This window comes from Pelodiscus sinensis, chromosome 20, assembly GCF_049634645.1.
Source record: "Pelodiscus sinensis isolate JC-2024 chromosome 20, ASM4963464v1, whole genome shotgun sequence".
Classification (NCBI taxonomy): Eukaryota; Metazoa; Chordata; order Testudines; family Trionychidae; genus Pelodiscus; species Pelodiscus sinensis.
The window spans coordinates 22,304,698-22,329,512 of NC_134730.1; positions in this window are offsets into that span (position 1 = coordinate 22,304,698).

A 24,815-nucleotide genomic window follows, 5' to 3' on the forward strand; every position below is an offset into this window, starting at 1 on the left:
AGCCCCCCCATGTGGCCCTTCCCCCCCACACACACAGCCCCCCCGCTCACTCACAGCCCAGCCCCCCCCATGTGGCCCTTCCCCCCCACACACACAGCCCCCCCCCGCTCCTCACTCACAGCCCAGCCCCCCCATGTGGCCCTTCCCCCCCACACACACAGCCCCCCCCCCGCTCCTCACTCACAGCCCAGCCCCCCCATGTGGCCCTTCCCCCCCACACACACAGCCCCCCCCCCGCTCCTCACTCACAGCCCAGCCCCCCCATGTGGCCCTTCCCCCCCACACACACAGCCCCCCCCGCTCCTCACTCACAGCCCAGCCCCCCCATGTGGCCCTTCCCCCACACATAGCCCCCTCCCTCACACAGCCCCCCAGCCACAGCCCAGCCCCCATCAGTGTGTCCCTTCCCCCACACACACCCCTCCCTCACACACAGCTCCCCCCCGCTCCCCACTCACAGCCCAGCCCCCCCATCAGTGTGTCCCTTCCCCCACACAACCCCTCCCTCACACACAGCCCCCCCCGCTCCCCACTCACAGCCCAGCCCCCCCCCCACCAGTATGGCCCTTCCCCCACACACAGCTCCCTCGGTCACACACAGCCCCCCCACCACTCCCCACTCACAGCCTCGCTCCCCACCATTGCGGCCCTTCCCTCACTCACAGCTCAGCCCCCCACCAGTGCAGTCTTTCCCACACACACAGCCCCCTCCTTCATACACAGCTCCCCACCAGTGTGGCCCTTCCCTACACAGTCTCCCTGTGGCCGTTCCCCACACATTGCCCCTACCTCATAAAAAGCTTCCTACTCCATAGCCCTCCCCACACACAGCTCTACCTCAGGTCCCCACTCCACAGCCTGCCCCCTCCTCCACACAGCCCCCCAGCAGTCCTTCCTGATATACTGTCCCAGTCTCATATACAGCTCTCCACTGCACAGCCCTCATACACACACAACCCTTTCCCTCACACAGCTCCACCACAGCCCCCACTGCACAGCTCTCCTCACACCACAGTTCTGCACTTCACAGCCCTTTCCCACACACACATCCCCACCACAGTTCCCCACTGCACAGAACAGCCCCTCACCAATGTGGCCTCCCCCCACACAACCCACTAAAGCGCTGCCCCTCCTCATGCACAGCTCCCCAGTGCACAGCCCCCTCCACACACACACACACAGCCTCCTATCCCCAAGCCACAGTGCAGCACTATACAGCCCATCCCACACACACCCAACCCACCATGCATGTAGCCCTTCCCCACATACTGCTCCCTCCCTCATACACAGCCCGACTGCAGTTTCCCACTGCACATCTCTCTCCGTACACCCATCCCTTTTCCCCCATGCCACAGCGTAGTGCTGCACAGCCCTTGACCCACACAGACCCCTTCCCCTACACCATAGCTCTGTGCTGTACTGCCAGCCTTTCTCCCACATACAGACCCACCACAGCCCCCCACTGCATAGCCCTTACACACACACACACACAGTCCCCTACCCCGAAGTCACAGCACAGCACTGTTCACCCCATCCCCCTCATACACAGCCCACTTCTCCCCTTTGCACAGCCTTTTCCCACACCTACACAACCTCTTTCCCTCATAGAATACCCCCACTCTGAAAACCCTTCCTGCACACTACAGTTACCCATAGCACAGCCTTTCTCCCACATGGCACAGCACTTTCCTCCCATGCATCCTCACTGCTTAGCCTTAGCCCTTACTCCCACACAATTCCCCCTCCAAATACACAGCCCACCCCACACGCTCCACCATGCAATCCTTTCCCCACATTCCAAATCTCTAATACACATCCTGTCCCCACAACTATACTGCACAGGTCTTTTACACACACACACACACACACACACACACACACACACACACACACACACACACACACACACACACACACACACACACACACACACACACACACACACACACACCCTCCAGAGGCCTACCACCTCACACATTGCCCCCTTCCAAATACACAGCCCTCCCCCACACCGCACGCAACACTGCACAATCCTTCCCACCCCACACAATTCCTCCTGAACAGCCCTTTCCCCATATACCCACCACATAGCACCCCCTACAGTTTCCCACTGCATAGCCCTCCCCTATATATAGCACTCCCCACACATACACAGCCTTTCTCCCCACAGTACAGCCTCTCCACCTATCAAACCCCCATAGCCATTCCCTACACACATAGACCTCCCCTACCCCCCTTCACAGCCCTTCCCCCTATATATAACTCCCTTCCTCATTGCACACCCCTCACACACATGCAATCCTCTCCACATTAGAGAGCTCTTCACCACCACTAACACAATCCTATCTCCTCATACACTGGCTCCTTACCTACCACAACACACAGTGCTTTTACTGGCATCATACACCCCATGCACAACAAACACCCAGTTATCTCACCCACTACAACACACACGTACAGCATTCTCCTCCACTGCGTACATAATGCAGTTAGTACCACACATCCCATTATGCAACACTTACAACTCCCTCCCCTAGAAGATACACCAATCCCCTCTGCCACTACACTACATACAGAGCTGGTGAAATGAAACCCACAGCCCTACTGCACAATATACAGCATCAACAGTATCCCCCACTACAGCATACAGAGTGCAACTGAAACCACATTCCCTAACACATACATACACACCCCTATAACTCACTCAAAACTCCCTCCCCCACAATTACACAATAGAAAATACAGCTGGCACCACACAGACACACCACCACAGTAAAGGTATACAAAGTGTGCAGTTGGCACCACGCATCTACACTACTAAATACCACAAACCCCTGTCACCAACCTGCATTCATTAGGCACACAGCTGCCTACCAGTACAATGCACAACATACACAGTGTACAACCACACAACACCACAGTACCAACACAACACACACATGAATACAGAGAGTACAACTGGTACTGCATATCACAAACTTCTTGAACTCACACCCACAACCACAACACATATGCACACAAAAGACAGTGCTGCCAGCATTTGCTACCTTTCACCACACACTTATAATTATCTACTATCTTCCCATGGCAAACAAACAGAGTAAAATTGACAATGTACCCCCTAAACCAGGGGTGGGGAACCTTTTTTGGGTCGGGGGCCACTGATCCACAGATAAATCAGTCAGCAGCTGCACACAAGTGAGAAGAAAAAAAACCCTAAAATCAAAACCATGGCCCCTAACTAAGGAGAAAGGAGAGAGACTCCCCACATTGCCCTCACACACCAGAGCCTAGGAGCGGCCTAGTAGATTTTGCGTGCTCCAGCCCTGCAGTGGGACAGCGGAAGAGCTGGAGCACCAGTGCGGGCTCCACAATGCTGCAGGGGCTCCTGAGCCACGGGGCCTAGATCCAGGGAAGCTGGGTGCCACATCCAGTCCCTGGGCCTGAGGTTCTGCACCCCTGCCCTAAACAATAACCACAGTACCATGACCACCAACCACAAATCCACACCAGTAACCCTCAACCATTATAACAAGCACATACACAGGTTGTAGATGGAACCAGATGCTTCTAACCACACACACATACATTATACACCCTCACTACCACAATCAAGACACACACTCACACTGCATACATATGCACAAAGTACATTCAGTACTTGCTGCCTTTCATCACACAGAACACCCATTTCCACTAAAGCAGGGTTGGGGAACCTAAGGCCAAGGGGCCATATGCGACCCTCAACTTGCCTGGATCTGGCCCCTGAGGCTTAGGGCTCTCCCCCATGCTAGTGCTCCACCCTCCCCTCCCCCCCACACACACACCATCTCCTCCCCACAGAGCTGGACCACATAAAATCTACTAGCCTGGGCCCCCCAAGGCTCTGGAGTGCGAGGGGAATGTGGAGAATCTTTCTCCTTCTGTTTTTCTCCTTCTCAGTCAGAGGCCACCTCAGTAAGGGTGGGTTTTTTTGCTTCCCACTTGTGTGCAGCCCCCAAGTGATTTTTTTGTTGGTCTGCAGCCCCGATTCAAAAAAGGTTCCCCGCTCCTGCACTAAAGTATGTATACACACTTTACTGCACACACTACCTTTGCTACTACAGCAAACAGACTGAAGCCAGTACCTGCTGCCTCTCACAAAATATCACCCCAACCTCACTAGAACACATACCAAACAAATATATAGTGGAGATGGGCCCTATTACCTCTTAGAACTAGAACATACACAGTGCCATCACACATGCAACATGTATGTAGAACTAGCAAGGCCTGTCATTGACCTGGCAAAGTCATTTTGCACAGATTATACTCATAGGAAACTTCAAGAAATTAAATATATGTAATTGAAATTTTTATTAATGTGCTTACAAAAGAGAAGTAAAAGAACAGTTTTAAATTTGTAGTATTTCAACTTCAAACATTATTCATTTTATTGAATAATTACCATACATAGTAAATTTGAATCAGAAACACATAAAGCTTCCATTTCTCTTTCCATAACTAATTTGAAGTATTTTGTGATTTATAACAGTAAAAATTTTCTTTGCACTAAAATGACAGTTTAATAGGTGACTCGATTTTAATTTTGTTAGCAAATATTTTTATGAACTCAAATTATAATAGTCATGACTTTTTTCCAATGAAAACAAAAATAATTATTTAAACCTTTCACCCAGCATATTCCAGTGTAAAAAGTAGTTCATTCAGCTAATTTAAGTAGCAGGATTATTTATGCAAAATTTGGTATCTGTAAGTAATCATGAAGTGTGAGTTTATTTTAAACAAAACCCACAAAAAACCACACTCTTCAAAACATATTATAGATGCAGCCATTCCCAGTGTATAGTAAGTATACACCACCAGACAACACCACACCTCCCTACAATATGTTTAACATACACAGCAGGACACTTCTGTGTGTCCTCCTAACAAAGACACCACAGAACAAAGCAATACAGAACCCCAACACACAGCAAAAGCCTTTCACAACACACAGTTCCAAATACAGCATATACAAACACATGCAAGATACCTGGACACTCAAATATTCCCACATAGACCATCTCTGTGTGCATGATAGAGGTGCATCTACACCCGCATGGATGCACACAGCATATATCAATCACACAACTAATGCCAAAGGCCTGAATCATATTTATATTGTGTATAAATGCTACTAGTTCTTTCATGTATTTGCATATATTCTCATATATGTATAGAATGTGTGCAACGTGTATTATCCCAGTCCAATACTAGTACATATATGTAAACATATACTAATATGTATAATGTATATTCTCAGGCAGATAGCATTGGTATGTGGAGTTAAAATTGAAAGAATCTTCTAATTACCTCTGGGGGAGAAAAAACCCTAAAATAAAAGGAAGTTATCTCTTTCTCTACAGCCATAGGCTTTAGAAAGCTTTGAAATTTTAAGTTGTTTCCACTTTATGAAGCAAAACACTACCACTAATAAGAATACAAACAGTCTAGAAAGTAAACAAATCCATAAATCTTGACAACCAGAAACTGGACTTTTTAATCCATTACTCAAATTTATCTCTCTAGTGATCACAAAACTATTAATGCAGTAGAACCTGATTTTCTAAAATGATGAAGATTCATTCCAAATGTAGAAGCAGGGATCTGTAAGCATAGGTTGGAGCTCCCTGGTCCAGCACCCTCAGGACCTGACTAGTCCCAAATGAAGGGATTTGCCAAACCAGGGGAGGACCCCTGTCATTGGCCTACCAGCTCCCCACCCCTCCCTACTGCTGGCTGTTTCCAGCTTGTGCCTCACTCCACTGCTTCCAGACTCGGGCACCAGCCCTGGACCTGTTGCTGCTGGGCTCTGGCACCAGCACCCCTACTGCCAAACTAGCCGGGGCTCCCTGAAACTGGAGCTCCCCTCAGAACCATAAGGGCCAGCACTCCCCGCTGGGTGATTGGGGCTGGAGCTTCTTGGCAGCTGGGGCTGGAGCTCCCACCTGTGCCACCGGACCCCTGCTGCTGGGGGCTGAAGAGCTCCCAGCTGCACAGCTGGACCCACTGCTGCAGGTGCTGGGGCTGGGGCCGGAGCTCCCTGCTGCACCACCAGACCCCCTTGCAATGGGACTCCCTTCCACGCTCCTGGCCTTGCTACCAGGCCTCCCTATCCCTAGGCTCTGTGGTCCAGCATATGCTGGGAGAGTTTAGGGAGGTACAACCTGTACTCTGAACTTCTTGCAATCAGACACTTTCTCTTCTGGTATTGTACCTAGTTAGTGGCACACCTGGGGTAGAGTTGAGGTTCATGGGTAACTATTAGTCTTTTGTATGTTTAATGTTCATGCATTCTTTGAACAGCAACAGCAAATCCATCACCTTTTCTGGAAGTTTTATCTTAGCTTAACATTCATAATTTTACCCATTTACCAAGCAGTTTATCTAGATTTTTCTGCAAATAAGCAGTGGCCCCTGTAAGCCGTGTACTTGTGCACCCACTAAGGAGAGATTCAAATGTAGCCTATCTGATCAGCAGAATACCCATAGCCAGGATTTCTGTTTCTACTGCGGTGCACATTCACACATGACTCAATGCATATAAAATTTATTCCACACACAGATGGAAATATCTGCACAAGGACGGAAAATATTAGAGGGAAAATTTGATTTTTTTAAAGGTAATTTGGTGTTGATGTACCTGGCATTACAATGTGTAATTGATTTAGAAACCTAAATGTCATTGGAAATGAGCTTTATGCAGTTAGGCATTGCAATGCTGAGCTCAGACATGAATAAATACTTTTAAAAATCCAGGCCAAGATCTTCCCTTATCAAGTTTTCCTACTGTTCCTATTCTAGCATGGAACCTTGCATCCTTAGCGCAAGTGTAACTTTCCCTGAAGTAATGTAAGGAAGCTAATTTATCAGTGATTGTTTATTTCTGTTCTGTCATTTCCTTCCAGTATTGAAATTCCTTGTGTGTATTGACTTGACACTGAAAATGACATACCAAAGCAAACATGCACATGCATATGTGTGATGGGCTCGCAGAAGCCCACACTGAGGCCGGTGAGTCTCCAGCCATGGTCCTGGCGGGGGGGGGGGAGGAAGGCGCAGCGGCAGCTGAAGCCGGGCTGCTGCGTGTGGCTCCAGCGCGAGGGGGCGGGGCACAGTCGGATGCCATGATGTCATTGGGGCCAGGCGCCATGAGGCTGTGGCCAGCAGCAGCCACATTCAGACGAGCCCCAACCACTGCCAAGGGAGGTGGCAACTGCAGGGCAAGGAGACACCGGGGAAGCAGGAAGTGGTCCCCTCCTGGAGACGGAGGAAACCAGCAGGGGCCGCCTAAGAACTGCCCCTCAGCGGAAGAACTTGGATAACGGACAGAGGCGATAGGTCCCCCAGGAGGAACACAGGGGGGGACAGGAAGCAGCCCAAGGCAGGGTGGTATTGGTGCCTGTGGGCTGACGAGTTTCGGGGAAATGCCCCGTCAGCAGAGTAAGAGCAAACAGGCCCTTGCTCTTTAGGGACGAGGCCTGGGACCTGGTGGAGAGGCAGGGCACGGTTCCCCCTTCTCCCTGCCCCCAGGAGCTGCTCCATAAATCAGCTATATGATGGGTTATCCCAAGGAGAGAAAGTGAATGACTTTCAAGAACTAGCTGCTTAGCTTTTCCTGAACATGGGGCAGCTTATAGATAGGGAAGGTAGATATAGTGGTTTGCTGCTTTCCACACCAACACTTATCCTTTCCTCTGACCTCTTCCCTGGTCTTTAATACAGTAAAACTCCATTAGTCCAGCATCCAATGCTCCGGGACTCCTGATGGTCTGGCACCATCAAGAACCCGGAAGTGCTGGGGTGGCCGGACAGGCTTCCCCCATTCAGATGCTGCTGAAACTGACCAGCAGCTGAATCGGGGAAGCCGGGAGCAGAGCAGCTGGGGTGCTGCCTGGTTGATCTCGTAGCGCTGCCCTCAGGGCTGCGGGACCAACCTGGCAGCACCCCAGCTGCTCTTGGGGACGCCTGGGGCAGAGCAGCTGGAGTGCTGCCGGGTTGGTCCCGCAGCGCCAAAGTATGGCGCTGCGGGACCAACCCAGCAGGACCCCAGCTACTCTGCCCCAGGGGTCCCCGATTCAGCCGCTGCTGAAACAGATCAGCGGCTGATTCCAGGAAGCCCGGGGCAGAGCTGCTTTTTCCTAATGTCCAACCTAAGCCTCCCTTGCTGCAGTTTAATCCCATTGCTTCTTGTTCTATCATCAAAGGCCAAGATGAACAAGTTTTCTCCCTCCTCTTTATGACACCTTTTAGATATCTGAAAATGGCGATCATGTTCCCCCTCAGTCTTGTCTTTTCTAAACTAAACAAACCCAATTCTTTCAGCCTTCCTTCACAGGTCATGTTCTCTAGACCTTTAATCATTCTTAAACACAATAAAAGTTCAGAATAAAAATCCTTCATTTTCTGAGGACAAAATACCAATGTAATTTATTCATTAAGGTGTTCTACTCATTGACTCATCTTATGCTTCCCTATGCCACCTGTGAATTATGAGACTGGGGTAAAATCTGACACTGAGAACCCCCACGCTTTCAAAAAAAATACCACAGAGCAGAGGCCTTGGTGGGGACAGGGTTTGGTAGAGCGAATCCACTCCTCACATATACCCTAGCAGGAACTCCTGTCCCATGGGGCTGGGCTTGGCTCCCTGACCCATGCATTGCCATCTAACTTATTGGTCAGAGGGGCACTCAGGTTTGATCCTGCCACTCCTCCATCATGAGAGAGGGGCTGCGGGCCAGACCTGAATGGGGTTGTGGTGCTATGCCGTGGTGGCCCGTCCATAGAGGTGAACTAGGCGGTCGCCTAGGGCGCCAAAGTTAAACAGCGTTGAGGGGTTTGGAGGCGGGGGCACCGATCGCATGCCGATCTCGCATTTCGCCTAGGGCCCAGGAGGCCATCTTGATTATGACAACGTTGCAGCCCTGGGCCGCTCCTGGTGCCATGTGCCAGTTCATAATACCTCTCAGTTTGGAGGAACCTCTCAAAAGAGTGGGGAGGGACAAGCAGCCCCTGTTCTCCCCGGCCCCTCTTCTCCCCTGCCCCTCTCCAGTCCTGCTATTCCTTAACTTACATTTCACCTCAAGTGGTACTTTATTTATATTGTATCAGTGGCTCATACCTGACTGTGGGATATTCTATTATTCTCATTGTAAGTCTCCATAAAATTTAAAATAAATGGCTCATGATACATAAAGGTTGAAAGGAAAATTTATCAGTAATTTATTTCAGTGTTCTCATTGGCATTTTGAGTGACATCTCATTGTTTTCCTTTTTAATACTTCTATTATATGGACATGCTAAAATAACTCATTTGTGAAGCTGAACACCACATCTAAAATTATGCTGCTATAAATGTATTGTAATGTGGTGGAGAGTGAAATCCTTTGGGCTATCTCAAGTCTTTTGATTTTTTATTTCCTTTTAGATCGAATAAAGAAACATTTCTCTGCATTGGAATATTTTCTTTCATTATTCTACTGCTGTTTCTTCCCAGAAATCACTGTGAAAAGGCTCAAATTACACTTTCAATAAGTAATTTACATACTTTAAAACCATCAAAATATTTTTTTTCTGTAGGCAAATCATATGTCTTCTAATATGCACCCAAGAATAACCAAAAGAACAAGCAAAAAATCAGACTAAAATGGACAAGCCTCGGAGAAAAGAACAGACCTAGAGGCAGAGCTTACTTGTGTTCACTGAACAGGCATTAGTTTTTTATTTTCCTATTTTAATTTTTAATTAAGATACCTCATGTGACACCAACACATTAAATTGTTAAATAAGCTCATGAGAGATTATTGTGTAGGAACTTTTAATTTTCACACTGATTTAGGGTGAAATTCCCCTGACTATAACCAATCACTTAAACCCCTGTGATGAAGCAGAGACAAAGCCAGCCAGCACATCAAGGGAGTCCTGCAAGAGGCAGGATTCAAGCTAGCTATATTCTTGCCTATAGGGAAGGTTTGCTGGCTTGCCAGCTACGATAACTACCTGGAAGTAAGCATTGGTGTCCTAGACTAGGGAGGATGCTGCCTGATGCAGTAGAACAGTGGTGGGCAACCATAGGCCTGAGGGCCACATGCAACCTATCAGGGTTCTATGTGTGGCCCATGAGACATTTTGTTTACTGTTGCCAACCAGTAGGGTTGCCAGATGCTGCTGATTTCTGTCCGCATCGTTCTTTTTCCTACTGATATTACTAAGTGATAGGCAGGTAAAGCAATGGCACGTAAAGTGAGGTGCATGCTGATTGCATACAACATTGACTGTGAGAGCCGCACGCTCTCTCTGCATCCAATAAAAGTGCTGCTACTGTTCCACTGGCACATCCTGAACTAAGCAGGCAAGCGCAGTTAGCAAAACTACCCTATTCCAGGAGGCCATCTTGATTATGACAACGTTGCAGCCCACTGAGATGATGGAGGACCACTCCTGTGGCTCACTCACTAACCTAGGTTGTCTACATCTGCAGTAGAACCTATTTCACTAGGAGAGTGGTGAAGCACTGGAATGGTTTACCTAGGGAAGTAGTGGAATCTCCATCCCTAGAGGGCTACGTCTAGACTGGCATGATTTTCTGGAAATGCTTTTAACGGAAAAGTTTTCAGTTAAAAGCATTTTCAGAAAAGAGCGTCTAGATTGGCACGGACGCTTTTCCGCAAAAGCACTTTTTACAGAAAAGCGTCCATGCCAATCTAGACGCGCTTTTCCTCAAAAAAGCCCCGATCGCCATTTTCGCGATCGGGGCTTTTTTGCGGAAAACAAATCTGAGCTGTCTACACTGGCCCTTTTGCGCAAAAGTTTTGCACAAAAGGACTTTTGCCCCAACGGGAGCAGCATAGTATTTCCACAAGAACACTGACAATCTTACATGAGATCATCAGTGCTTTTGCGGAAATACAAGCGGCCAGTGTAGACAGCTGGCAAGTTTTTCCAGACAAGCGGCTGATTTTCCGGAAAAACTGGCCAGTCTAGACACAGCCGAGGTGTTTAAGTCTTGGCTTGACAAAGCCCTGGCTGGGTTGCTTTAGTTGGGATTGGTCTTGCCTAGAGCAGGAGGCTGGACTTGATGGCCTTCTAAGGTCTCTTTCAGCACTATGGTTCTATGATCTAGGGCAGAGGATTGAGGTTCAGGGTCTGTGAGGGGGTATGTGCTCAGGACAGGGGAAGAGGGTTTGGCTTCTGTGGAATAGGGGAGTAGGTGTGGGGGGGGGGCAGAGGGCTGGAGGGGAGGGAGGAGCTGGGGTGCTAGAGATAAGCTCTTACTGGGAGACTTACTTGTGAGACTCCCAGCCAGCAGCCAAGTTCATTTCTCACACAGCAGCCTGCCCCACCCCCACACAGTCTGCACAGCCATGTGCTCTGTGAATAAGAGTCTGAGGAGAGGAGGGTTTGGTGCTTCCCAAGCTAGCTGTTTTTCAAATGGGCAGCTTCCATTGGCCAAAAAACAGCCAATGGGATTATTCTGGGGGGCGGGAGCAGCCATGGAGCACCACTCCCCCCTTCCCCTCCTGACTCGCAATTTGTGGAACACAAACGTCCAGCAGCCGCTTTTCTGAGTGGCATGTGGGGGCAGGGCAAACAGGGGAGTCTGCCTGAGACTCCCCATTGCATCTGTGGGCCGGATCCAGCCCACAGAGGGTGTTTTGCCCAGACCTGCCCTACAACTATAACGTATAAACAGACATTCAATACATTATAGTTCAAATGATCATTTTTTACAATTGAATACGGTAATTTCAAATAAAAACGTCTGCCAGTTGTATGTCTTCTTTGTTTATTCTGGAGAATAACAGCATGACAAAAATTAAATTAGTGTCAGTTTTGCAAATACAATCTGAAGTGCACTAGATGAGGTTTTTACTTCCTGTGCTGCCATTACATTGTAAGTTGTAGGAAATATCCTGCATTGTTATTGAAGAAGACCCAGAGCCCTTTCCAGCTGTGATTCTCCCTTATCCAGCCTACACAACTGTTTTTACTCATGGAAACACAAATAATGGACGACAGGGGGGTTGCTGGACAAATACAGTCCTATAATATTTGTTTTGGAAGAATCAAAAGAGGGGGGGGAATTCTGAACCACACAACAGGGGCTATTATATTTATATAAGAAACATTAAAATACAAAACGGTTGTTAGGCTAACATGAAGTTGCGATGGGGCGGCTGCCCTGCAGCGGCCTAACAAGGGTTAAACCGAGCCCTGGAAGAGGGCTGAGAATGTGGAGACCCCATCTGTGTCAAGTAGCAGCCAATTAAGGCCTCGCTGGGGTGGTGTAAATAAGGGCTCCTAGAACGGAGTAGAGCACATTCTGGCTCCAGTTATGGAGTAGCAGAGACCTAGTTACCAGGGTAGTCACAAAGGCTTCCAAAGATAGAGTAGTGCTGGGGAGCTCTTGCCAAACACCACACGTAGGCTGCAAGGCCTAAGACAAGGTCTGAGGGTACTAGGACTGCAGGGAGGGAGCTAGAGCAGCAGAAGGTGGCAGGTCCAACCTCTTGAAACAGTGAGTGACCATTTCAGACTGAAGTTTGCCCCTGAAGTAGGGGCTAGATGATAGCTGTCAGTGGGTCACTGAGGCAAGGTGGGCATAGGGAGGCTGGGGTTCCCTGAGAAGGAAGGCCCTCAGAGTGAAGGCGTATTGCTGTAGAGTAGTACTGGGAGGAGAGGGCATCATGGGCAGGGAGGGACACAGGGTCTGAACACCAGTGCAGGAAACAAGTAACTGAAGGCGAGACACCGGCCAGCAGAAAGTGCTCCAAGGCTGAAGAGCTGATTCCCCAAGTGGCCAGCAGGGGGTGCTGTGGCCCTGAGTCCAGACCCTGTTACAGGAGCATGAAAACTTTCTTGGCTTAATGGAATAATAAAAAACAGATTGTGCACTCCTTTGGCTGCTTTCATTCAAGTATCTCAAAATTGATTACAAACAGGCTGCAGTTCACATCCTGGGACTAATTCACTGCTCCATCACTCTAGATTTCTGCTAATGTAATTCTACTGATGTCAGTAGAAATACACCATCATCAAGGTGGAATAAGAGAGTAAGGCCCCTAGTATGCAGACGCAGTATACGTATGCACCAATTAAATCCCATTTATGTTTTTTTGAAGACTTAATGGGGAAATACAGACTACTTTTCGTTAACCTTTTACACTGAGGTTTATCTCACCCTTTGATGTATAAGCCCCAGCAGATCCTGTGATAGCTAGGGAAATATTATTCTGATATTACAGCTGAGGAAATTGAGACCCTGATTCATGACAAATTATGTTTCCAAATCTGGATTAGGGATATAAAATCCTGTTTCATTAGTTAACCGGTTAGACATAATGTTATGTTAATATTATACCTAACTGGTTAATCAATTAAAGGGGGTGTAGGCAGGGAGCTGAGGCCTACACAAGGCCAGGCTGGAGAGACCCCTCCGCCGCAAGGGAGTTGCTCAGCCCCCACTGGTTAACAGTTGTAGAACTGGTAAGCATCACCCATTAAGGTGCGTTTAGGTGTTGCAGTTGCCCTAACTCAGTGGTCCCCAATGCGGTGCCCACGGGCGCTATGGCGCCCGCTGGGCCATTTATGTGCGCCCTCGGAACAATCTGGGCTGGCCCCACCCCCGGGCGTGTGGCAGGTGCCAGCCCCGGGTGCATGGGCGGCCCCTGACCCAGGGTCGCGGTGCATGCCGGCCCCGTGCATGCGGCGCCTGGGCGGCCCCTGCCCAGGGTCGCAGCACATGCTGGTGCTGGCCCTGGCCCCGGGTGTGCGGCACATGCTGGTGCCGGCCCCAGAGTGCACAGCACCTGGGTAGCCCCTGCCTGGAGTCGCAGCACATGCCGGTGCTGGCCCTGGGTGTGCGGCGCATGCTTGGCCCCGCCCCCAAGTACGTGGCCCACGAGCAGCCCCGGCCCCGTACACACGGCGCGTGGGCAGCCCCGCCCCCAGGCGCCCGGCAGCCCCAAAACGTTGGAGACCACTGCCCTAACTGATTTGTCCAAAGGGATAAACCAGAAATATGAAGAAGAGCTCCATGTACTTTGTCTATTTCACCAGCCCAGTTGGTCTGATAAAAAATATTTCTTCACCCACCTTGTCTCTCTACTATTATGGGTCCAACACAGTTACAATCACACAACAACCAAATCAAGAAGAGCAAATTAGAAAATAAGCATAAAGGGCCTACTAAGTCCCTTAACAACACACTTACACACTTGCCCTGTGGAGATAGAGAGATTTCTGTCAGAAACTAAGTTCATGACTATGTAGTCTTCATTATTAATATCACAGTGAAAATGATTATGACTATCAGTTACATACCTTTGTAGAAGCTGAATCACTTATTATTTCTATTTATTATGACTTCAAAACTTTCTTCACATAAAGATTGTTAGCTCATTCGCTATACTATAACTTTGCTAGGTTTAAATTTGAAAAACATTTTTCTTTTACTGGAATATTCTCAACTTTAAAAACTCTATTACTGGAATTCCTGCCCCCATCATAACTTTGGGGAAAACAGGAATAAATATCCTATAAACCTGGTAAACTATTTCTATCCTTTGAAGAAATTGAAAGTATTATTGGTTACACCCAAGAAACATACACTTGTATGTGCATCATAAAAAATGAAACATCCCTTTTGGTTACATTAGAGAATTTCCCCTACTACCACCCAGTTTTGGAAAAAAACATAGCAAACAGTAATTGCCATTTACCAGAAAATAAAACACCGTGCTCTAAGTCACAGTCTTTCTTCCCACATAAAATATGTCTTAAAACATTTTTTCCAGAAAACATGACTATAATTTTAAAAATATACATTTAGAAAATCTTCTAATAAACAAAAAAGGGGACTTCTCATAGTCAGTTGCCAATTGATTTTGTTCCAGATATATTGCATCACCTTTTATAAACTAAGAGCTATACTTATTTTAGTTTTGTACCCATCCTGGATCTTACAACATATATATTTCTGTACTTCCATCCAGTGGATTATTAATCAGCCTACATTTATACTAGTGTCCATGTAAACTAAAAGGATCCTGTTTTTGCAGAAATTATTTGAAAACGAATCTATTTCCATAAATCCAAAACAAAAACAAAAGTAAAATAACTTACCAGCAAAAATACACACATGAATGAATTCTGAGTCATTTTACGTATTATGACTATTGTGCACTTACCAGCATATACCATGATATGCTCTTCCAAAAGTGCTTATATGTCATCGTCTTTTTTTTTTTTTTTTTACTGTGAAGCTGGAAAAATTAAATTTAAAATGATCTTGCTGACAATTATTCTTGTTAAGATCAGAATTACTGCAGAGTATTATTACTGTACATTCTACTTGCTAAAATGTTGACAGCATTTTGGCATCTGTGTGCATTGTGAACAAAGTCTGATGAATAAGGTAATTGACCTATATATAGTATATCACACATCTTTCTCTAAAATGTATTAATATGAAAAATTACAGCAAACATGTGGTTATGTGGTGAGATGGTTTAGACAGAAGTGTCAGAATTTTCAAAAAGGCCCAGCACCAGACTGTGGGTCATACTGTCAGAAGACCTGGCTGGATTTTCAGAAAAAACCCTCAGTATGGACTATGTAGGCTGAGCACTTTTGAAAATTGGCTCTAGTGCCTAACTAGGATCTGTGGTCTTTTGAAACTCTAACCCAATGTATGGGCACTGAGCACTTCAAAATGTGGTTCAGAGCTTTTTAGAGCCAGATTTTCAAGATTTCTCTGTCTATATATATAAAAAACTTTTAATGTGGGACAACAAAGTGATGTCATCATTTCACTTTGCATCTCGCTTGACTCCTCCCTTCCTCCCTCCCACCTCCCCTCTCCCCAGTGCTCAGCTTCCAGACCAAGGCCTTCCTCCTCAGCCTTCCCCAATGGCCAGGGGGAGAGAATGTGGCCTGGCGAGGCCTCAGAATGGCCCCTCCATCATCCAGGGGGAGGGCTGGGAATGACCTCCCAGACCCCAGTCCCCTCCCCAGCTAGGGTGGGGGAAGAGCCAGGCCCAGAGGGGACGGGGAAGAGGCAGGGGGGAGAGCATCAAGGGGGAGAGGCAGGCAAGAGCCATGGTGGCCTCAGGGCTGGAGGCAGGGGGGAAGAGCTGGGGACTGGGCAGCCTTGGAACGTCCCTGGTGGCCGACGGGGTGGGGGGGCAACGAGTCTTGGCTCCCCTTGGAGAGAGCCGGGCCAGACGCGTCCTTGGCATGGCCCAACCTCTTGGTGGCCAGAAGGAGAGAGTCTAGCCAGCTGTGGCCTCGACCCAGCCCAGCTCCCTGGCAGCTGGAGGGATAGAGCTGGGCCAGCCTCGGCCCGGCCGAACTCCCCGATGGCCAGTGGCCAGAGGGAGAGATCTGGGCCTCATGCAGACTCAGCCTGGCCCATTCCCCTGGCAGCCCGGGAGGAAGGTAGAGCCGGGGCTCGCCTGGACTTGGTGGAGCCTGGCAGCTGTGAGGGGAGAGCTAGGGCAGGCCAGGGGGAGAGCCGGGACTGCCTACCCCCAGAGACTGGGGTTGGTGAGCGTAGCAAGCACGGGGGCACAGCCCTCTAGTTAGTCTCTCTGAACATCAGAGCTCTAAGGAAGGAACATACCCTCTCTTGTTTTCAGAGGAGCATTTGAAGTGGACCCCAAATGTGCATCTCCTGCAAAAACACACACTTCTGATGCAACCTGAAATTAAATCTGCTTCCATAGTTTTGACTGAATATTACAAAAACTCCACTACTGTAACTGGAATGAAATGGCAGATTTGTGATTATTACAAAGTGGAATCAGTTTACTGGCATAGCTTCCTATTCCCCCTTTGTACACACCATAAAAGTACCACAGTGCTGGGTGCAACTATGAGGTTGTCCAGCAGTAGTCTAAAAATGGAAAACAGAAGAGACTCAGCGTTCCGAACACCCGAATGGAGGTTGTTCAGAACTCTGAAATGTTCATCACTCTGAACAGAACATGATGGTTGTTCTCGCAAATGTTTACAACTGAACATTGAGCTAATACAGCTTGGGAACGTTAGGATGCAGAAGCAAAATGCTGCTTTCGTTCTATTTTTTAGTAGTTTACATTTAACATCTGAATGTACCCTTCTGCCAGGTAGCACCAGCAGCAGCCAGGACTGGATTCAATATCTGGGGGGTCCTTTCCATCCATCCAGCAGAAAACTGGCTCGAGACTCCATACAGTAACCTGGGAAATTCACACAACACCCCTGGGCGGCAATGCTTCCCCACTTGCAAGCCCCGAATCTGAGTGTGGAAAAGAAACATTTAATAAAAGGGGAAAGAAGTAACGTGGCATTAATTTGGGAAAACACCAGAAACACAGTTCATAACCAAACCCACGAGTAAACGTCCCAGCTCAAGTGGGTTGGGCAATGTCCTATTCCTCTCAAGCTCTCAAGTCCAGCAATGTAAATGTCCCCTTCACATGCACAACACTTCTCTGCACCCCACTCATAGTCGCTGCCCTTAGTCAGGGCAGACCAGAGTTCAGAGATGCATCTGCAGAGTTCACCTCCCATCATGAGTAGGGTAGGGGCATCTCACCCATTCCGCTGGTCACTCGCCATCCACCTGCTCGCTGGTACCGCTCTGCTGGCCATTCGTTGCCCCTCGCTGCCACTGTTCTGCTGGCTGCTCTCGCGCCTGTCCATCAGTCATCGCTCACCGCTGCCTGCTCCTCACGCCTGTCCATCACCATTCTGGTGGCTGCTCATCACATCTTCCTCTGGCTTGTGGTGGATTTGCGGGTCTCAGTCCAAAGCACCATCCAGCCACAAGAGATTCCATCATTCACTGGAATAAATTTACATACAAAAGAGACATCTTACAGAGCCTTACTTTAATTCTATCATTGAAACAGTGGGGGAAAACAAGTTGAACCAGTCTTCCAGCTCACAGTCTGCTGATTCATCTCCCTCCCCAACTTAATCTATAGGGCTCTGGAAGTCCAGCCTCTGTCCATCCTAGTATATTTACATTGTTGGGGTCTCTCCTTTGAACTGATTTAACACAATCTGACTTTCCTGCTTCCCACAATAACTGCAAGCATTGCTGATCATCTCTCACATTTCCTCCATTTAGTGTTAACACAATTTGTGACCCCACAACAGCCAAATTGGTTACAAGGGCAAAACACTATTATAACAATTGAATTATCTAACACATCTAATGAAACATGGGCAACCTGCATTTACATAAACACACCCAGGATTTCTCTCCCATTCCAGCTAGCATTGATTCAGACCCTACTTATACATGGTACTGTACTGTATTTAGGTTTTGTTTGTTTGTTTATCCTCTGGCATTGCCTGATTGCATAGTTCTGGTTCCAAATGAGGTGTGTGGTTGGCTGGTCAGTTAGTAACTCCGGTGTTCATAACTCTGAGGTTCTATTGTTCTGTGCAGGACAGAGAACAGACTTTGCTAGACTGGTAGGGGGACAGTTCCAAACCCCCAAAATACAGAAGGAGTGGGGCTGTTCACTGACTTCTCAGCAGCCAGTTCTTCAGCGCTGCTGGAAGCCCATCACCTAGACCTCCAGCCATGATTTAAAGGGCCCAGGACTCCAACTTCTGCCACTCCCAAGGCAGTGGCAGCTGGAAGAGCCAAACCCTTTTCAACTGCTGGGTCCCAGGGCAGCTGCCTCCCTTTACCTTCTTCCACCCCCCAGTCAGTGGGCCTGTACTGTTATACCCTGTAGAGCAGATATGACCTATATTGCCTGAGATGTGTGGGAAAGCTTGCATCATATCATGACTTTTCAATAGGATGCCTGGCTCAAGTCAAATAAATCTTTCATTATCATGATCAGTACTAAAATCACCTAATAAAAATTTTAAATGCACGAAAAAAAAATCTGTTGAGCACAAAATGCAAGAAAATTCACCCAAAGGCCTTTCCAGTGGGGAAATATTAAAGCAGTCAAGCAGCAATATCATCTATTTATAAAAGTCATTGGAACATCCATCAGGACTTGGTGCTTTATTAAGGTTTCAATTCTGAGATCACTTTTTCAGCCTCCTTACACAAGAGGTTGATTTAGAGCTTTCACAGCTTCCTGTAGTAGGAGAATTTCAGAGTATGAAGGAAGGCCTGACACCTACCAAGAATAGCAGTCTGCTAGGAAATTTACAGAAATAAATTAGAACAGGCAAAATTAGTCTCTGGTGTTCAAATACCTCTCAAATGATGAAAATCAAATGTCTTGCCAGTGGAAAAAATAAGGTTTCTTTAGTTGGAGGCAATCTATGCAATGTTATATTACCCGCCTTCATTTCAGGAAAATGCCGTATTTTAAATAATGGAAAATATCGCCAGTATCAATTTATTGTTAAATAAGCCCTTCTCCCTCCCTGGTGCTAATGGTCTGTTAGTTGCTTACGAGCCTACATTTTTTTTCTAATAAAGCTTGATCATTTTTCAGTTACATGTTTGAACTTCATTGGATTCTCCGTAATAACATAAAAATAATTACCTTTAAAATATTTGTGCTGATTTGCTAGCACTTCAGAGAGTTCTTTATCTGCTAGTGTTATTTGTGCTGCTTTTTGTCATCTGATATAGAGCCCAATACAGGCAGTCCCCGGGTTACATGGATCCGACTTACATCGGATCCCTACTTACAAATGGGGTGAGGCAACCCCGCACTAGCTGCTTCCCCCCAGTAGACCAGGTAGACGCGAAGCTAGTGCTCCCCCCAGCAGACCAGGGAGACGCGGAGCGGCTTTTCTCAGCAGACACCTCAGCTTGAGAATAAAGGACTGAGGGAAGTGAGGTGTGGGAGAATAAAACTGAGCTTTGGGGAAATGTTTGGCTAGAGTTTCCCCTACAATATGTACCAGTTCCGACTTACATACAAATTCAACTTAAGAACAAACCTACAGTCCCTATCTTGTATGTAACCTGGGGACTGCCTGTACAACCTAGGGATTATTATTTGCTGTCCAAAGCTTTGTCTCCATCATGGATGTTACTAGGTAAGAGTTTTCTGTTCTTTAATTGTACTATTTTATTTTATAATGCAGATTTGGTCTCCATTTAGCTCTGAATCCACTTACAGGCAGTCTGGGCCCAAACTACACGTGATAACTTAATTTAAGGAGCTTGTCAAGGCAGATTATTGAATCACAAGCTCCTGGCCCTAACAAAAGGCCTGCAGGGCACAGTTACAGGAAAGGGCTCCAAGACAGAGAGGCTTTCCTCAGTGAGAGAAATTTCCAAAATTGAGAGCTGCAGGCCTTGAGGAGAAGGAACATACAACCCCTGAGCTGAGGGAGTCTCTATAGGCCATGTTTGAGACCCATAGACCCCAAGAAACAGATCTCTGAAAAGTTCCTTGGATATTGACCAGAGTTTCCCATGGAGTCCATGATCCTTTTTCTCCACCCTGTTTTTTTGCACATGGCTTCTTCTCCAAAATATAGACTGTTTGTTTTTTTCTTTCGTCCATAACCTTTAACACTCTGTCAGGTGACCACAGACTCTACCAACTGACTCCATTGCTAGACAATCTCTTACCTGATACATTAGTTCTAATAAGTAGGAGACTGTAGACTGCTTCTTTTCAAACAGAGATCCATCCAGATATAATGACTCTGTCATTAGCTCTTGTCATAACCCTGAGGATTGGACAGCAGCCTGTGGACTAAAGGTATGTCTAGACTACATGCCTCTGTCGCCAGAGGCATCGTGTAAATTAGACTACCTGATATAGTCAATGAAGCCAGGATTTAAATATCCCCGGCTTCATTAAAATAAAAATGGCCTCTGTGCTGTGCCGGCCTAGCTGATTGTCGGCACAGCACAGCAGTCAACACGCAGATTAGTCGTCAGGGAACGCCTTTGTCGACCACTCCCTTATGCCTCGTGAAATGAGGTTTAAAGGAGTGGTCGACAAAGGCTTCTCCTGTCGACTGAGCCGTGTCTTTACTGCCGCGCTGTGCCGACGATCAGCTGAGTCAGCACAGCGTGGCGGCCATTTTTATTTTAATGAAGCCAGGGATATTTAAATCCCGGCTTCATTGACTATGTCGGGTAGTCTAATTTACATGCCTCTGGCAATAGAGGCATGTAGTCTAGACATGCCTGTCAAAATCAGACAGGACTCACAGATTTGTCAGACCGCTCTGTTTATTAGCAAAGCTGCTCTGCTAAATTCACCCAGAAAATGTGAGTACCATACAAGGTTCAAACCCCTTGATTTATACAGTCAAAAGAAAGCCAAGTTAACAGGATTAAAAAGAGGGGCAAAACTTCACATGATTAGTGTGAGACTAGTCAAGTATCTTCATTTCAACATCAAGCACACAGCAATCTCCTGTCCATATCTCCCTGGTTATCTCAATTGCTTTCTGCCTAACACCTAATGTTCCTTTTCCTGTTAACTCAGGCCCACCTGGCTAGCACGCTGATCTGCATACCTACAATCAACATTAACATACTTTTCTTCTTCCTCTTAAAAGACTAACAGTATTCCTTCAACTTATTCAATTATTACAGCACAATTCATCCGCTCTGTTTATTAGCAAAGCTGCTCTGCTAAATTCACTTAGAAAATGTGAGTCCTGTCTGACTTTGACATACCCTAAGAGGTTAACTCTGTCCCTGTACCTAGCCAGGTATCTGCTCAGCCAATAGAAATGCAGATAGGGATTTCAAACTGAGACAAAGGAATTTTGGGGTTTTCCCCTTGTCTCTGAGCCAGTTTGCTCTCCAGGTACTGAGATGGACAAAGAAAAGAAACAAAACGAAACGAAACGAAAAGAAAAGACTCTTCACCATCTGTACGTAGGGTAAAGCCTAGATAAATCCATCAGGTTTTATTGTTTTCTGCTTTGGGAATTTGGATCTAAGGTCTGTGTGTTAGAAATGGGGTTTTCTGTAACTAAGTCCTGAGCCCACGGGAATCCCCCATGAGTTTATTAATTTGTAACTCTTACCATCCAGTCACCTTAATCATGTTTGCAACTGTAATCTTGTTTTGGTAATAAAAGGTTATTTTCTTTTTCTAAGTAACTGGGATTGGTTCATTTTTGTATCCTGGAAGGTCTGTGTGTATATCTATCTGCCTGACAGAGAGGCAGCCACAACAGATTGTAGTTTGTTTTTCTCTTTTCTCTTTTTCAAGCTCTTTTGGGAAGAGAGCTTGGGGTAACCCCGGGGGTTGGTTTCAAGTGTCCATCCCTGTTTGTGGGTTCAAAAGCACTTGACGGTGGCAGCAGATTCCCCAAAATACGGGTATTAGGATTTTGGGGGGAGTTTTTGTACCAAAGCCTGTAGAGATAAGGTTTGGGGGTACTTTTGTGGGGCCCCACTTCTGTATTCATCATGCCAGAGTGGGGAAACAGACTTGACAGCCCTCTACTGCTACCCCTTGGAATTCCTGACCAACATGGAGGTAAAAGGGCAACAGTGAAGGCAAGCAAGCTTCACCCTGGAAAAGGAGTTTGCAGCTTGATGAAGATACAAACAGGGTTTGTGATCTCACACATGACCTGGAAGTTCTACACAGATTTCCTGAGTCCTCACAATATGTTTCTGGTATCAGTGGCAGGACTGGCAAAGCTGAAGCTCAGTTTCAGGAGGACTGATGATGGGAGCGCATGCTGTTCACTGTGTGGGGTCTGGAGGCAATGCCTCGCTCAATTGTGGAGCCAAGATTTATGACAGCTTTAGGTCTAGCAAAGAAACCTCCAATGATACCTCCTTTGCCAGACATTCAGAGCAGGTAAGGCTGAAAGGGCCAAAGGTAAATGAATGATGGACCTTGTGCTTATAGGAGAAGAAGAGACTTGAAGTCTTCATAGGCTGAAGTTCCTCCTTCACACCCTCTGCCATTGAGAAGACAGAAATAAGAGGAGAAGAAGTAACAGGAAACTTTGAATTATTCTGCAATTTTGCCTTATGGGAAAATATTGGTTTAGAAATAAGCCTTCTTCAGAGCACTAACAATGTTCTCCCTAGATGCATAATGAGTTGATTCTGGGAATCTTTGCACCTGCAAATTGGACTACTATGATACACCTGCAGCTATAGAAGTTTCGTATGATTTTTTTTCCCCACAGTTATTCATCCAGCTGAGTCTTGCCTGGGTACATCTCAAAGGGCAAGGTACTCAGGGAACATAACCCAATTGTTTAGATCCATACCTAAAATTCCATGTAAAACAGTGTAGCTTCACTGAAGACCATGGAGTCATACTAATCTAAACCAGCTGAAGATCCGGCACAGTGATTTTTTAACCTCATTTTAGCTGCTTTTGAAAAATCTGTGTAAGACTCCAGACCAAAATCACAATTACATCTCAGTTGGTGTTGATCAGTAAAGGTTTGGGGCACATTTCTCATCTCACGTTGATGTAAATAAGGAGTAGAACCATGAACATGGAGGGAGGAATACTTGTGCAGAAGCGCTGTATGAGACAGAATCCAGAGGAAGCCAAAAGAAAGGCTTCCATTACTTCAGCAGGCCTCGGATCAGGGCCTAGAGGGGAAAGCAGACTGGGGGCTTTGATATCACTGTGCTTTGTCAGCAGCAGAGACTGTATGATATAATGGGCAGATTTATTCTCCTAGATTACTCTGGAGTTGTGCCCAGAAAGAATATAACAGATAATACCCAGAGGCTAACGGAGATCTTAAATCAACTGCTTGTGTCTACTCAGATGGAGCAGCTGGTACTAAGAGAAGCATCTGACAGCCAAATAGCAATGATTATAGGCTGCCTTCTGACACATGGGCTTTTGCTGAATATTCTTCATTTGGGTGAATAAAGCAAACAACTCCTTCGCTAATGATTTTTTAAATTATAACCCACCCATTTGGGGAAAACTAAAGAAGAGCAGTGAGTAAATGTATTGCAGGCTAGATGCGGGTAAGATACCTTAGCCATTTGTCAAGTCAGCTGTGGGCAACATCTTAAAATTTAACAAGCAGACAATATAAATGACTTAAAAACAATTCAAAAGCTTGAGAGGGGTAGCCGAGATAGCCTGTAACTGGAAAAACTTAAAAAACAACAAATAGTCTAGCAGCACCTTAAAGACCAACAAAACACGTAGATGACATCATGAGCTTTTGAGGGCACAACCTACTTCTTCAGATGACTGGAGTATTAAAAGTCCAGATCCAAGAATAAATAAGGGAAGGCTGGGGGTGGAGGGGGGAAAAGAGGAAGGGGAAGAGAGGAAAAATAGTGAATTAGATTATTCAAGTTACAAGAAGCTGATAAGAACAATTTGAACCTCTATAAGTATCCATTGTTTGTTTGTTTGGTTGGTTGGTTGGTTGGTAAAGTCGTTAGGACGTGGAAGTTCATGTGCGAGCCAGCCAATGTCTTTATTCATTCCTCTCTGATAGGAATCAAACTTGTAAATAAAGTTAAGTTCAACCCTTCCTTGTGTATTTGGCTTGTGGAATTGGCCTGACTTTGAGATCCATTAATAAGTGCCTGGGCAGGTTAAAGTGTTCTCCACCAGGTTTCTGTGAGTTGCCTTTTTGGATATCTGATTTGTGTCCATTAATTCTTTCCTGTAGAGACTATCCAGTTTGGCCAATATATATGGCAGAGGGGCATGGCTGGCATTTGATGGCATAGATCACTTTATTGGATGTGCAGTTAAATGAGCCCCTGATGTGGTGGCTGATGTGGTTGGGTCCAGTGATGACAACGCTTGTGTAGATGTGTGGACAGAGTTAGCACCAGGGCTGATTGAAGGGGCGAGTTCCTGCATGATTAT